Raw genomic sequence first — 13,765 nt, forward strand, 5'->3', positions numbered from 1 at the left:
ACAAACCTTGATGTCCATAGAAACAGAAAGATTTACACTTTCTACAGGAAAAGGCAAGCCTCTGGGTACAATGATTTGATAAGAGAATATTTATCTCTTTTCATTAAATGGCTAAAAAGCCGTAGAAAAGAAATCCATCACAACCCTCAAAGCAGGGTTGAATTTAATCTCACGTGGAGACACTTGCCTGACCAGAGTGTTCACAAATAATTGTTTGTTTGTTTAGCTCCATGGGTTGTAAATACCCAAGTTTTCAGAATAAAGCACTGATAACATAGCATCACTATTTTCTTCCTTTTATAAAGGAAGACTTCTGGTTTCTGACTTCAGATTTTCCTTTTCTCAAAGATGGGAGCTTGCATTATTCTGTTTCCATACAAGAGGGAGTTTCTATTCAAGAATAATGCTTTTAAAGACGCCTGGGTGGCTCAGTGGTTGAGTGTCTGCCCTGGGCTCAGGTCCTGATCCCGGTGTCCCAGGATCGATTCCCGCATCAGGCTCCCCGCATGGAGCCTGCTTCTCCCTCTGCCTGTGTCTCTGCCTCTCTCTCTCTCTCTCTCTCTCTCTCTCTCCTCTCTGTGTAGTCTCATGAATAAATATAAAATCTTTAAAAAAAAGAATAATGTTTTTATTTCCATAAGCTTTCCCTCTATACGATTTGGATGCACTCCTTTAAGGACACAATTACCCACCACTTATTTTGGTGCATTTCACCTTTTATCCTATGTGACACCCACCCCACCCCATTTCATGCTTTTCATCTGAAAGTCTCTTTTGTCACGTTTCACCTGTTCGATTTTTATCAGCATTTGTCTAGAATATATTTCCCTGTCTTTATTCAACATGTTTGTGTTGCTTTGTCTTAAATATATGACCATGAAAGAAAATAAAATAAAAATAAGTATACGGCCATGGCTTATAAACAGCATGTAACTGGATTTCTTTAACCCAATCTAAGAGTTTACATCATTTGTTGGGAGCAGCTCAGGACAAGAGGCTCTTAACCTACAAAAATAGACATATTAGCCTGTCAGTAGATCTGTCCACAGAGACCTGGCAGGCCAGAAAGGACTAGCATAATATATTCAGGGTGCTAAGTGAGAAAAATATGCAGCCCAAAAAACCTTATCCAGCTAGAATGTCATTGAAAATAGAAGGAGAGATAAAAAGCTTCCAGGACAAACAGAAACTAGAAGAATTTGTGATCATCAAACCAGCTCTACAAGAAATATTAAAAGGGATCCATTAAGCGAAGAGAGAGCCCAAAAGTAACATAGACCAGAAAGGAACAGAGACAATATAAGGAAACAGTAACTTTAGTGGCAATACAATGGCACTAAATTCATAACTTTCAATAGTGACTCTGAATGTAAATGGGCTAAATGCCCCAATCAAAAGACAGGGTATCAGATTGGATGAAAAAGCAAGACCCATTGATATGCTGTCTGCAAGAGGCTTATTTTAGACACAAAGACACCTCCAGATTGAAAGTAAGCAGGTGGAAAACCATTTATCATGCTAATGATATCAAGAGAAAGCTGGGGCAGTGATCCTTGTATCAGACAAATTAGATTTCAAACCAAAAACTAGTAAGAGATGAGGAAGGACACTATATCATAAATAAAAGGATCTATCCAACAAGAAGATCTAACAATTGTAAATACCTATGCCCCTAACTATGGGAATAGCCAGGTATATAAGCCAATGAATAACAAAATTAAAGAAACACATAGATAATAATATGGTAATAGCAGAGTTAAACCCATTCACATTTATTATAATGATCAACATATATGGATTTATTCCTGCCATATAATTTCACATTTTCAATCTACCATATTCTCTTTCCTTTTTTTTTCTTCCTTTCCTGGCTTTTGACAGATTTGTTGTTGTTTTCCTTCTTGCATTTTCTTTCTCATGATGGTTTAGAAGCTATGCATCTTGTTTCCATTCTTTCAAAGATTATCTTCAAAATAGCTCTCTGGAAATATGTCATATCTTATATCCCTACATGGTACTCTGAAATGCGTGGTGATGGGACTGAGCATGGGCCTTTTTTGTTCCATTGTGCAGGTAATTTGCTGGATCCTTTGCAGTTGAGATCTATGCTGCTGAGCTCTGGGGAATGCTTTTTCTTTTTCTTTTTTTCTTTTTAAAAGATTTTATTTATTTCTTTGAGATAGAGCCAGAGAGAACATGAGTGGGGAAAGGCAGATGCTTCACTGACTGAGCCACCCAGGTACCTGAGGAATGCTCTATTGGTATTTCTCTTTTCATTGTTTTATATTGGCAAAGCACTTGTGCATAAATTCAGTAGGACAGAGTAAAAAAATATATGTATATTATAACCAAAATTAATGACAGAAGAACCAGAAGGTAAAAGTTGGGGAAATTGCTCAGAAGCAGACCAAAAAGAAGCATTTTTAATAGCTAGTTACAAGATAAAGGATGCTCATTGTCACCAATTCTTTGTGAAGCTGTACTAGATGGTGCAGAAAGACAGGACAAATAAAACATACAGGGATTAGAACAGAAAGAAAGTTGCCATCACCAGCAAATGATAGGATTGTCTACTTTAAGGATATTTATTTATTTATTTATTTATTTATTTATTTATTTATTTATTTATTTTAAGTAGGCTCCACACCCAGTATGGAGTCCCACATGGGGCTTGAACTCATAACCCTGAGATCAAGACCTGAACTGAGATCAAGAGTGGGCCGCTCAACCAGTGAAGCCAGCCAGCCATACTATTCCCCAGTATAGTATACTTAAAAAAAAAATCTCAGAGAATCAGCAGGCAAATGATTAAATTCTATAAATGACAAGGTTCATATTTTCAAATCTCCACTTTTCAAAGTTATGTTGGATGTCTACAAACCTTTCCAGTTTGGATGCCAGTGGGGTAACTGGCTGTTGGTAAGGGCTGTGCAGGCAGCGACTGGATTGGGCAGGTGTTAGACAAGGTAGAGTGTGACATTGGGCTTCATGTCACCTCTTTCCCTAGGAAGACCTAGTGAATATTAAGACATTGATGTCTCCTGGCATGCCTTGCCCCCCTCATTTTTTAAAAGATTTTATTTATTTATCCATGAGAGACACACACAGGAGAGAGGGGCAGAGACACAGGCAGAGGGAGAAGCAGGCTCCATGTAGGGAGCCCGACGTAGGATTCGATCCCAGGACCCCAGGATCAGGCCCTGGGCTGAAGGCGGCGCTAAACCACTGAGCTCCCTGGGCTGCCCTCCCTCCTCATTTTTCAAATTAATGATGTATTTGTTATTTATTTTAGAGAGGAGGGGGAGGGAGAGGGAGAGAGAGAATCTCCAGCTGACTAGCCGCTGGGTGTGGAGCCTGACGTGGGGCTTGATCTCCTGATCCTGAGATCATGACCTGAATGGAAATCAAGAGTCAATGCTCAACCCACTGAGCCACCCGGGTGCCACCCCTGCCCCCAATTTTTATATAATCGAAAAAGATTGTCATTTCTTTCATGGCTTGTGGATTTCTAGTCTTGCTTAGAAAGAGCTCCCCATTTCAATTTTGTACATTCTCCTCAATTTTGTTCCAATGCATTTTTTAAAGATTTTTATTTTTAAGTAATCTCTTCACCCAACATGGGGCTAGAACTCACGAGGCCAAGATCAAGAGCCACATGCTCCACCAACAGAGTCAGCCGGGTGCCCCTGTTCCAATATTTTATAATGATTAATGTTTATGTTTAAATAATCAATCCATCTGGAGTTTATCATTTCTGTGTAGTGTGTGAAATAGAAATCTGGCTTGGTTTTATTCCAAATTAAAAACTGATTTATAAACTATATTATGCTTTATGTTTTCTCCCAATGAATTGAAATAAGACTTCTGTTAAGTTCCTAACTATATTCATATATATTTCTGGCCCGGGAATCTGTTCTACTGATTTAGTTTCTCTTCTTGTGCTCGTGTAATACTGATTTGATTTCAACAAATTTAGAATAAGTTATCTGAAAGGAACATATTCAAAAGCCCCCCCCAGCCACATTTGCAGACAAAATGCAAAGGTGTCTGCCCCTGGCCCTAATGCTCGGTTTTCCCAGGTCATGGTGCCCTATGGTCTTAGAAAGTAGACCCAGCTACAAAACATATTCCTCTCTAGCCTGACCACAACCCGCGACTGGACAAACCCCTTGAAGACCTGTCACCTCCTGCTCTTCCTGGCCAAGAGTAGACCCCTCCCCACTGTCACCCCCTCCCCATGGGTGCAGCTGCAACCCTCTCACATCCTTAAAAACCCCTAAAAAGGCCCAGCCGGACAGGAACACAGGGCCAACATTTCTCTTGATGTCTGGCCCATCTCCTCCCTTGGAGAGCAAATCGACTCTGCCCTGCTTGTTGGTCTACTCTCGGTGCAATTCTTTGTCACTCGCATTGCCGGCCAACCTGACATCATCTCTCACAATTTTTTAAGCGTAAAATTACATATATACTTAGGCTTTTATTCTTCTATGTGAACATTAGCATCATTTTATCCTGCCCTCCCCCCAAAACTGTTGGCATTCAGGTCAAAGTCGCATTATGTTTCTCTATCATTTCTCCAGTTGGCATTTATAGACCACGCCACCCCACAACAACGGCAGAAGATGCATCATTTTCAAGTGTGGGGGGATCTTCCACCAAGATAGATCATTTCATGGATCACAAAACAAACTTGACAGATTTAAGCAAGTTGAAATTTTACAACATATGTCCTCAGATAATAATGGAATTAAGCCAGGAGACAATTAGATAGAAAACAAAAAGCGAATTTAAAAATCTTCACCCAAAAGTTACACATTTCTAAATAATTCATGGGTCAAAGAGAAAGTCTCAAGAAAAATCAGAAATTATTTTAAACTGAACTACAATTAAAATACAACAGATCAAAATTTGTGGGATGCAGCTAAAGAAATACTTAGAATTTTATAACATAGAATGTTTATATTTTAAAAAGAAAAAAAGGGGATCCCTGGGTGGCGCAGCGGTTTGGCGCCTGCCTTTGGCCCAGGGCGCGATCCTGGAGACCCGGGATCGAATCCCACGTCGGGCTCCCGGTGCATGGAGCCTGCTTCTCCCTCTGCCTATGTCTCTGCCTCTCTCTCTCTCTCTCACTGTGTGCCTATCATAAATAAATAAAATTAAATAAATAAATAAATAAATAAAATCCTTTTAAAAAAAAAATAAAAAAAATAAAAAATAAAAAGAAAAAAAGGTCTTGGAGTACCCAGCTGGCTCAGTAAGTAGAACTTGCAACTCCTGATCTTGGGGTTATGAGTTTGAGCCCCTCATCTAGTATAGAGTTTACTTAAAAATAAGATTTTTTTAAAAAAGAAAGGGAAAAGGTCTTAAATCAACAACCTAACATCCCACCTTAACAAATTAGGAAAAGAACAAAACAAACCAAGAACAAGTGGAAGAAAATAAAGAAAGGAAAGAACATAAATAAATCACATTGAAAGCAGAAAAACAATGGAGAAAATCAATGAAACCAAAAGTGTGTTCTTTGAAAAGATCAACATAATTGATAAACCTTCAGCAGGACCGACAAAGAAAAAAAAACAGAGGGGAAAAAAACAAAAATTACTAGTACCAGGAATAAAAGAGGGAATGTCATGTTGGACTGTGAAGAGATTAAAAGGACAATAAAGAAACATTATATGGAAAACTCTATGCCAAAATTTTAGCGACTTCAGTGAAATGGGGCAATTCTCCCAAAACCACAAACTATCAAAACTTACCTAAGATAAATTAAATCAAATGAATAGTTCTATGACTATTAAAGACACTGAATTGATTGCTTAAAATCTTCCCCAGGGGCACCCCCAGTGGCTTAGTGGTTTAGCGCCGCCCGCCTCCCAGGGCATGAACCTGGAGACCCGGGATCGAGTCCCATGTTGGAGCCTGCTTCTCCCTCTGCCTGTGTCTCTCATGAATAAATAAAATGTTTAAAAATAAATAAATAAATAAGTAAATAAATAAATAAAAATAAAACCTTCCCCAAAAGAAATATCCAGCCTAGGTACCTTACCTAGAGAAGTCTACCAAACACTTCAAGAAGAAACAACACCAATTCTCTGGAATCTCTTCCAGGAAAATAGAAGAGGGCAAAACACTTCCCGATTCATTTTATGAGGCTAGCATTTTCTCTGCTGCCAAAACCAAAGATAATACAAGCAGACTATAGATCGGCATTTCTCATGACCACGCATCCTCAACCAAATATTAGCAACACGAATCTAGCAATATATAGAAAGGGTCATGGGCTACAACCAAGGGAGACTTTCCCAAGGATGCAAGGCTCAATGTTCAGAAATCGATCAAGGCAATCCACCATATTAACGGTCTAAGAAGAAAATCCACATAACTGTACCAATTCATTCAAAATAGTCAAGAGACAAAATTCAATGTCCATTCTTTTTTTTCCTTTTTTTTTTTTTTTTTTTTTTAAAGAAGACTCTCAACAAACCGATAGAAGGGAATTCCTTCAACCTGATGAAGGGCAGCCACACCTGTATTTCATCCCATTGTCTTCGGACAAACTCTCCTGGATTTTTCTTTCCTATACATTTTGCTCTAAGATTGGTCTTAACTCCAGGTCTTAAAGTCCAGTCTAGACCAGAGCGAAGCTTTAGGCAGCACAACTCAGGATCTGCAAGAATGGGGCTGTAGCAGACACCCCAAGGCTTTCCTCAGATCCCTTCCAGATCCTTTCACTCTTGCTCTTCACGGCCACAGCCAACACCTGTGTCTTTTTGTCAGAAGATGGGCCCCCGGCTATGGGGACATGCTGCATCTGGGCACACAGAGAGCAGGAAGTACCTTGGGATCTCCATGCTTGCCAACCAGTGGCCATCGGGTACAAGAGTAGAAGTGCTCCAGAGCCTTGCTCCTGGCTGGGGAAGCTTTGAGATCGGATAGGTCATTGGGACTGAGCTAGTTACACGACCACCACCACTGGCACAGGACTGGCACAGGACTGTGCTCAAGATAACCCTTCACATTTACCAGCAAGTTGCTTTCACAAGAGTCCCACCTTGGGGTCATCTTGGGCTGCAGCCTGGTATGACCTCCACATCTTCCTCATCCCACTTCCCCACTCCCCCACCTGTTTCCCTTGGAACATTTTCTAACAAACCACTTTCACAAAGATCCTCAGTGCAGGGCCTGCTGCTGGTTAACCTAGGACAGGAGTCATGGGCTATTCTCCCCACTGAGCCTCAGGGTTGGGGCAAAGGAGAGAGGAATTTGAGGAAGAAGCCCATGATCTTGTACCATTGCAGCTGGCGGTCAAGATGCTCCTCACAGCAGGCCTCCAATATGGCCAATAGGGTCTGTTGGGGTGTCCCCGAGACTCTTATGGGACCCTCTCAGGGACTATGGCAGTCCCTCACGAGAACAACAAATTCTCTGGCTACCCTCCGATGGCCACCATCAGCTCCTGCCCCAGGGTCTCCTTCAGCCTCCTTCTGCCACAAATTCCTCTTCAGCAGGGTCCTCCCTGTATGGCTCCAGCCTGGTGTCCGTGGAGTCCACCAGGCTCACAGGTTCCCTGAAAACCTTACCCCAGCAGACAACCAAGTGCAGCCTGACTCTCTGATGCGCAGGGCAGCTCCAGCCCTCATTCTTTACCCTTCAGACGTCTCCTGTCAAGGGTGAGTGTCTTTCCCCATGATTGCCCTCAAAACTCCTGAAAGTCTCCCCTAAAGCTTTTCCTGTCCCTCTCGAATAGCCATCACAACAGTGTCTGCTGCTTACCTACCATGTGGCCTGAGAACAACATGCCTTTCTCCCTTGCAGACACCCCATCTCTACTGTGGTTCCCTTTGGACCACAGCATCTGGCTAATGGGTTGTAAAGAAGCATTTCCCTCCTCCAAAGACTTGAATCTCTTGCCATATCTAAGAATTTCCTTGAAATAAGCCCCTTAACTCCCTAGTCCTCTATTATAGGGGCTGGAAAGAGTGGTGGTGGCTTGTTTTGCCGCCTCTTGGTAAATCCTCCCTAGATGCGTCCGGCTCCCCCTCTGGTTTAAAGGCATGGCGTTATCAACCATCATTCTCAGCTTTGGGAACGCAGCCAAATTTCAATAAAAACAGGAAAAGTATCATTTAATCTCTCATGTGGCCGTGTCGCTTTTTTCGCTTCCTTAATTGGGCTTTGCCAAGGTTTTATTTATCACGTGAGAGTTTCGGTAAACAGATTTTTGCTAAGAGAGTAGAAAAGACGAGCTACAGACTTGGAGAAATATTTGCAGTCCACACACCCAACAAAAGGCCAGTGTCTAGAACACATAGAGAATTCTCAGAACCCATGGGACCCCTGGGTTGCTCAGTGGTTTGGCACTTGCCTTCAGCCCAGGGTGTGATTCTGGGGTCCCAGGATCGAGTCCCACATCGGGCTCCCTGGATGGAGCCTGCTTCTCCCTCTGCCTGTGTCTCTGCCTCCCTCTCTCTCTGTGTCTCTCATGAATGAATAAATTAAAAATCTTAAAAAAAAAAAGAATTCTCAGAACCCCACTCAGTCAAGAGATGACTAATGCGGGCTTTAGTGTCTTCTGCTGCTGTATTCGCTTATTACTTTGCCACCAGGAGGTGTTCAGGTATATTTATTGAAAGAAATTATTCAAATGCCCCAAAAAATACTTTCTTAGCTTTTCAAATAAATTCACTCAACTATAATTATACAATGATATATTTAAAAAAAAAAAAAAGAATTCTCAGGACGCCTGGGTGGTCAGCGGTTGGGTGTCTGCCTTTGGCTCAGGACGTTAATCCCGGAGTCCTGGGATCAAGTCCTACATTGGGCTCCCTGTGTAGAGCCTGGTTCTCCCTCTGCCTGTGTCTCTGCTTCTTTGTGTGTGTCTGTCTCTCATGAATAAATAAAATCTTGAAAAGAAAAGAATTTTCAAAATCCAGAAAAACCAAAGAATCCAATTAGAAAAATGGGCAAAAGACACAAAGTGACATTTCTCCAAAGAGCATATGCAGATGGCAACTGAGCCTATGAGACAATGCGCAATGTCATCAGCCACCAGGAAGTCCAAATGAAAACCACAGTAACCTACCACTACACACTTAGCAAAAGAGCTAAAATTTTAAAAATTAGTGCTAGCAGTCAAACGCAAGTGAGGCTACAGAAAAATGGGAATCATTCTCCTGCTGGTGGTCAGGTTATGAATTGGGGTGCCCACTCTGGGAAACAGTTTGGCACTTTCTTCTGGAAACAAGCAACCAATCCCTCAAAGGCATCCTCCTTTTGCACATTTATCCCCAAGAAAAGAAAATTTGTGTGCATAAATGTTCACAGCATCTTTATTTGCAAGAGTCAAAGCCCAGAAACAACCCCGGGACCTGCAGGGTATATGGTTAGACAAACCGTGGACGTCGACCCCACGGAATACCACTCAACAATAAAGAGAGTGAGCTACTGACACACGTAACAGCTTGAATGCATCTCTAGGGAATTGCGGTGAGTGAAAAAAGCCGATCCCACATGGTTACATACGATATGGGTTCCGTTTTTACAACATTCTTGAAATTACAAAGTCATCGAAATAGAGAACATACGAGTGGCTGTCAAGGTTTGGGAGTCAGGCAGGGGGCGGGCTGGGGCACAGGGGGAGGCATGGTTATGAGGGCGCAGCCCTAGGGACCCTCTCGGTCATGGAAACGGTCAGGACCTTAACTGGGTCAATGTCAACAGTCTGGTCATGGTCAAATTCTACCACAGTTTTGCAAGATGTCACCCTTGGGAGGAATTGGGGGAAGGTTACATGGGGCCTGTCCATGTTCCTCATGCACCTGCATGCACCTCCAATTACCTAACCATAAGAGCTTAATTTAAAAAAAAAAAAGATGTATTTTTTTATTATTATTATTTTAGAGAGAGGGAGGGAGACATAAACTCCCCACTGAGCTGGGAATCCCACAACCCAGGGCTCCATCCCGTGACTGTGAGATCATGACCTGAGCCCAAATCAGGAGTCAGACATTCAACCACTGAGCCACCCAGGCGCCCCTTCAGTCTTTAGTTTTTAGTTATAAAAACATGAGGTTGTACATTTTCCTCTGAGCCCGGCTTTTTGCTATGTCCCATAGGTCTTGATGTATTTCTTTCTTTTCTGGGTAATTTTCACTTTGAATCTGGTGATACAGGAAAGCAGCTCTTCATTTACAAACAGCTAAGATGTGTTTGTTCGATTTTGTTCTTTATATATGATTTTAATGTAATTGTATCTCAAAGAATGAAACCTTAAAAATCTCTCCTTTTTGGGGCACCTGGCTGGCTCAGTCAGTGGAGTATGCAACTCGATCTTGGAATCATAGATTTAGTAGAGATTACTTTAAAAATAAAATAAAATAAAATAGGGGATCCCTGGGTGGCTCAGTGGTTCAGCGCCTGCCTTTGGCCCAGGGCATGATCCTGGAGTCCCGGGATCGGGTCCCGCGGTGGGCTCTGGGCATGAAGCCTGCTTCTCCCTCTGCCTGTGTCTCTGTCTCTGTCTCTCTATCATGAATAAGTAAATAAAATCTTTAAAAAAATAAATAAGATAAAATAAAATAAAATAAAATCCCAACATAAGCATTTTTTAAAATCTCTCCTTTTTGCCTGTGTTCTTCCTTTGATTGCTGTGGCACAACTACTTCTAAAAGCGCGGTATAAGGGATCCCTGGGTGGCGCAGTGGTTTGGCGCTTGCCTTTGGCCCAGGGCGCGATCCTGGAGACCCGGGATCGAATCCCACATCGGGCTCCCGGTGCATGGAGCCTGCTTCTCTCTCTGCCTGTGTCTCTGCCTCTCTCTCTCTCTGTGACTATCATAAATAAATAAAAATTAAAAAAAAAAAAGCGCGGTATAAGCAACTTTTCATTTTCGCTTATTATTATTATAGGAAGCTGTTGGCTTCCACTGCATTGTTCATCTTTCAGAGACAGTTTGACTTTACCGAATGTTCTTCTTACAACAGAACATTAGTGTGTCACTCTAATAACTCGAAAGAGCAGAAAATTATGCTTATTGTCATTTTCATTTTATTTTTGTCTTACTTTTTTCCCCCCATCTTGTCTTTGATACAGAGGCACCTTGGATACAACTGATGAGCCATATTGACACCTTTTTTTTTTTTTTTTTTTAAGAAATTTCTTGGGATGCCTGGATGGCTCAGTGATTGAGCGTCTGCCTTTGGCTCAGAGTCAGGGTGTGACCCTGGCATCCGGGGATCGAGTCCCGCATCGGGCTCCCTGCAAGGAGCCTGCTTCTCCTCCCTGTGTCTCTGCCTCTCTTTGGGTGTCTCACGAATAAACAAATATTTTTTTAAAAAATTAAAATTAATGGGATCCCTGGGTGGCGCAGCGGTTTGGCACCTGCCTTTGGCCCAGGGCACGATCCTGGAGACCCGGGATCGAATCCTATGTCAGGCTCCCAGTGCATGGAGCCTGCTTCTCCCTCTGCCTGTGTCTCTGCCTCTCTCTCTCTCTCTCTCTCTCTCTCTCTCTCTGTGTGTGACTATCATAAATTAAAAAAAAAATTTTAATTAAAATTAAAAAAATAAAAAGCCTGGAGAGAGCCCAGTGTAACCACTGAAAGGATCCCATGAGGCAGCGGTCACTTTCAGACACCAGGGTTCCAGGGAAATATCTCAAGAAAGCAGGGTGGGGGTGGGGAGGAGTTCACAGACAGGATCAGGCCTCAGGGTAGGGTCAGATCTCTTGGCAAGCAGCATCCCGGAAGCTAGAAAATACAGAGCACGGCCTACGGAGCAGTGAGGGAGCATATTTGCCACCCCATAGCCTATATTCCCACAAATGACCAACTGATCTTTCAAAAACACATCCTTCCCCTATACGCTTTTCTAGAAAGCTAGAGAGGATGCTTTAGCAAAACAAGAGACTAAACAAAGAAAGAGGAAGGCAAGGATTCAGGGAAGAGAGGGTCCAACCCAGGAGAAAGAGAGGAGACCAGAAATTACGCAGGATGAGTGGGAAGTGCCAGCATAAAGGCTCTGCCAGGGGACCCTGGGTGGCTCAGTGGTGGAGCATCTGCCTTGGCTAAGGTTGTGATCTCAGGGTCTTGGGATTGAGTCCCGCATTGGGTTCCCAGCAGGGAGCCTGCTTCTCCTTCTGCCTGCTTCTCCCTCTGCCTGTGTCTCTGCCTCTATGTGTGTGTCTCTCATGAATAAATAAATAAAATCTTGGAAAAAAAAGAAAAAGGCTCTGCCAGCTGGCTCTGCAGCAGCTCCAAGGGCATGAATGGAGGCCCCGAGCCTGGCAGGCAGGTGGCAGTGGCGGTATAGGAGGTGCACAGAGCAGATAGACAATGAACCGCTGGGTCCTGAACTCCAGGACCCCACCCAGGCCCTTTATGAAACCCCCCTGGGGCCCTAGCGACATCTTTGCATGGTCCTAAACCTTGGTAAATCATGAAAATAAAAGTTATTTTAACGACAATCAATTCTGGTGACTAGTGTCCCTTCACCCTCCTTTACACTGTCCTCTGGGTCAGGTGGCTTTTTCTCAACAAGCTAAGAAGTCAGGCAGGAAATCCATTTGCCCTGAGTATGCTGGGGGACATGAGTGTGTGGTTTGCAGTCACAGCGTGCACCCCTCTGTTGGTCCATAAGCGATGGCTCTTGGGGTGCCTCTGTCAGCAGCGCTGTGGACTCACTGGGGGAGCAGCTGACATGGCGCCAAACCGCTGCGCCACCCAGGGATCCCATTAATTTTAATTTTTTAAAAAAATATTTGTTTATGCGTGAGACACCCAAAGAGAGGCAGAGACACAGGCAGAAGGAGAAGCAGGCTCCTTGCAGGGAGCCCGATGCGGGACTCGATCCCAGGACACCGGGGTCACACCCTGACTCTGAGCCACAATCAGGAGGCCACAATTACCTTTTTCTTCTCTCTCTGGAAGGTCACCTGACATCTTCGTCACATGCAGAAGCAAACGGTGAGTCTTGTACCAAGAAGATAGGGAAAATGAATTTTCAAGGTATGTTGGAAGATGACTACAAATATTATATAATTTTTGAGGACTGTGTGATATTTGTGGCAGCTTCCAGCTTTTTAAAGTTGTGGGGCATACTCTGGTTTCTCTTCAGATTGTATAAATCTTTCGCCTTTTACTAAAGTTGTGGGGCAGGTTCCAATGTAAGTAAATATTAACTGTTATGCTTTTGTGTTCATAATGTTATTTTTTTATTTTTTTAAAGAAAAAAAATTTTTTTTTAATTTATGATAGTCAGAGAGAGAGAGAGGCAGAGACACAGGCAGAGAGAGAAGCAGGCTCCATGCACCGGGAGCCTAATGTGGGATTCAATCCCGGGTCTCCAGGATCGCGCCCTGGGCCAAAGGCAGGTGCCAAACCACTGCGCCACCCAGGGATCCCTATAATGTTATTTTAAAAAAAAGATCTTTTCATTGGAGAGAAAGAGAGAGAGTGCAGTGTGGACGGGCAGCAGGAGGGGGAAAGGGAATCTTAAGCAGACTCCCCACTGAGCACAGAGCCTGATGCAATCCCACGACCCTAAGGTCATGACCTGAGCCAAAACCAAGAGTCAGTTGCTTCACCAAAGGAGCCACCCAGGTGCCCCCATAAGGTTATTTTTAAGGAGGGCTCCTCAAAACTGTGTATGCTTCAGGCCTCATAAAATGTGCATTCACCCCTATGGCTCTAGGAAAGAAGTAGAGCTGAGATCCTCGTTACATGACCAGTCAGCATGTGTAGAAATTTAGATTCAGGCCTTTTATAGTC

General features: G+C 43.1%; 1 long non-coding RNA gene across 1 annotated transcript; it reads left to right on the forward strand.

The window, feature by feature from the left end:
* The first annotated feature begins 11,024 nt into the window (after positions 1 to 11,024).
* LOC121500586 lies at positions 11,025 to 13,015 on the forward strand. The gene is made up of 3 exons (XR_005990419.1): positions 11,025 to 11,213; positions 11,945 to 11,947; positions 12,880 to 13,015. It is a non-coding gene; the product is annotated as an uncharacterized LOC121500586 (long non-coding RNA).
* The last annotated feature ends 750 nt before the right edge of the window (positions 13,016 to 13,765 follow it).

This window comes from Vulpes lagopus, chromosome 10 (genome assembly GCF_018345385.1).
Source record: "Vulpes lagopus strain Blue_001 chromosome 10, ASM1834538v1, whole genome shotgun sequence".
Classification (NCBI taxonomy): Eukaryota; Metazoa; Chordata; class Mammalia; order Carnivora; family Canidae; genus Vulpes; species Vulpes lagopus.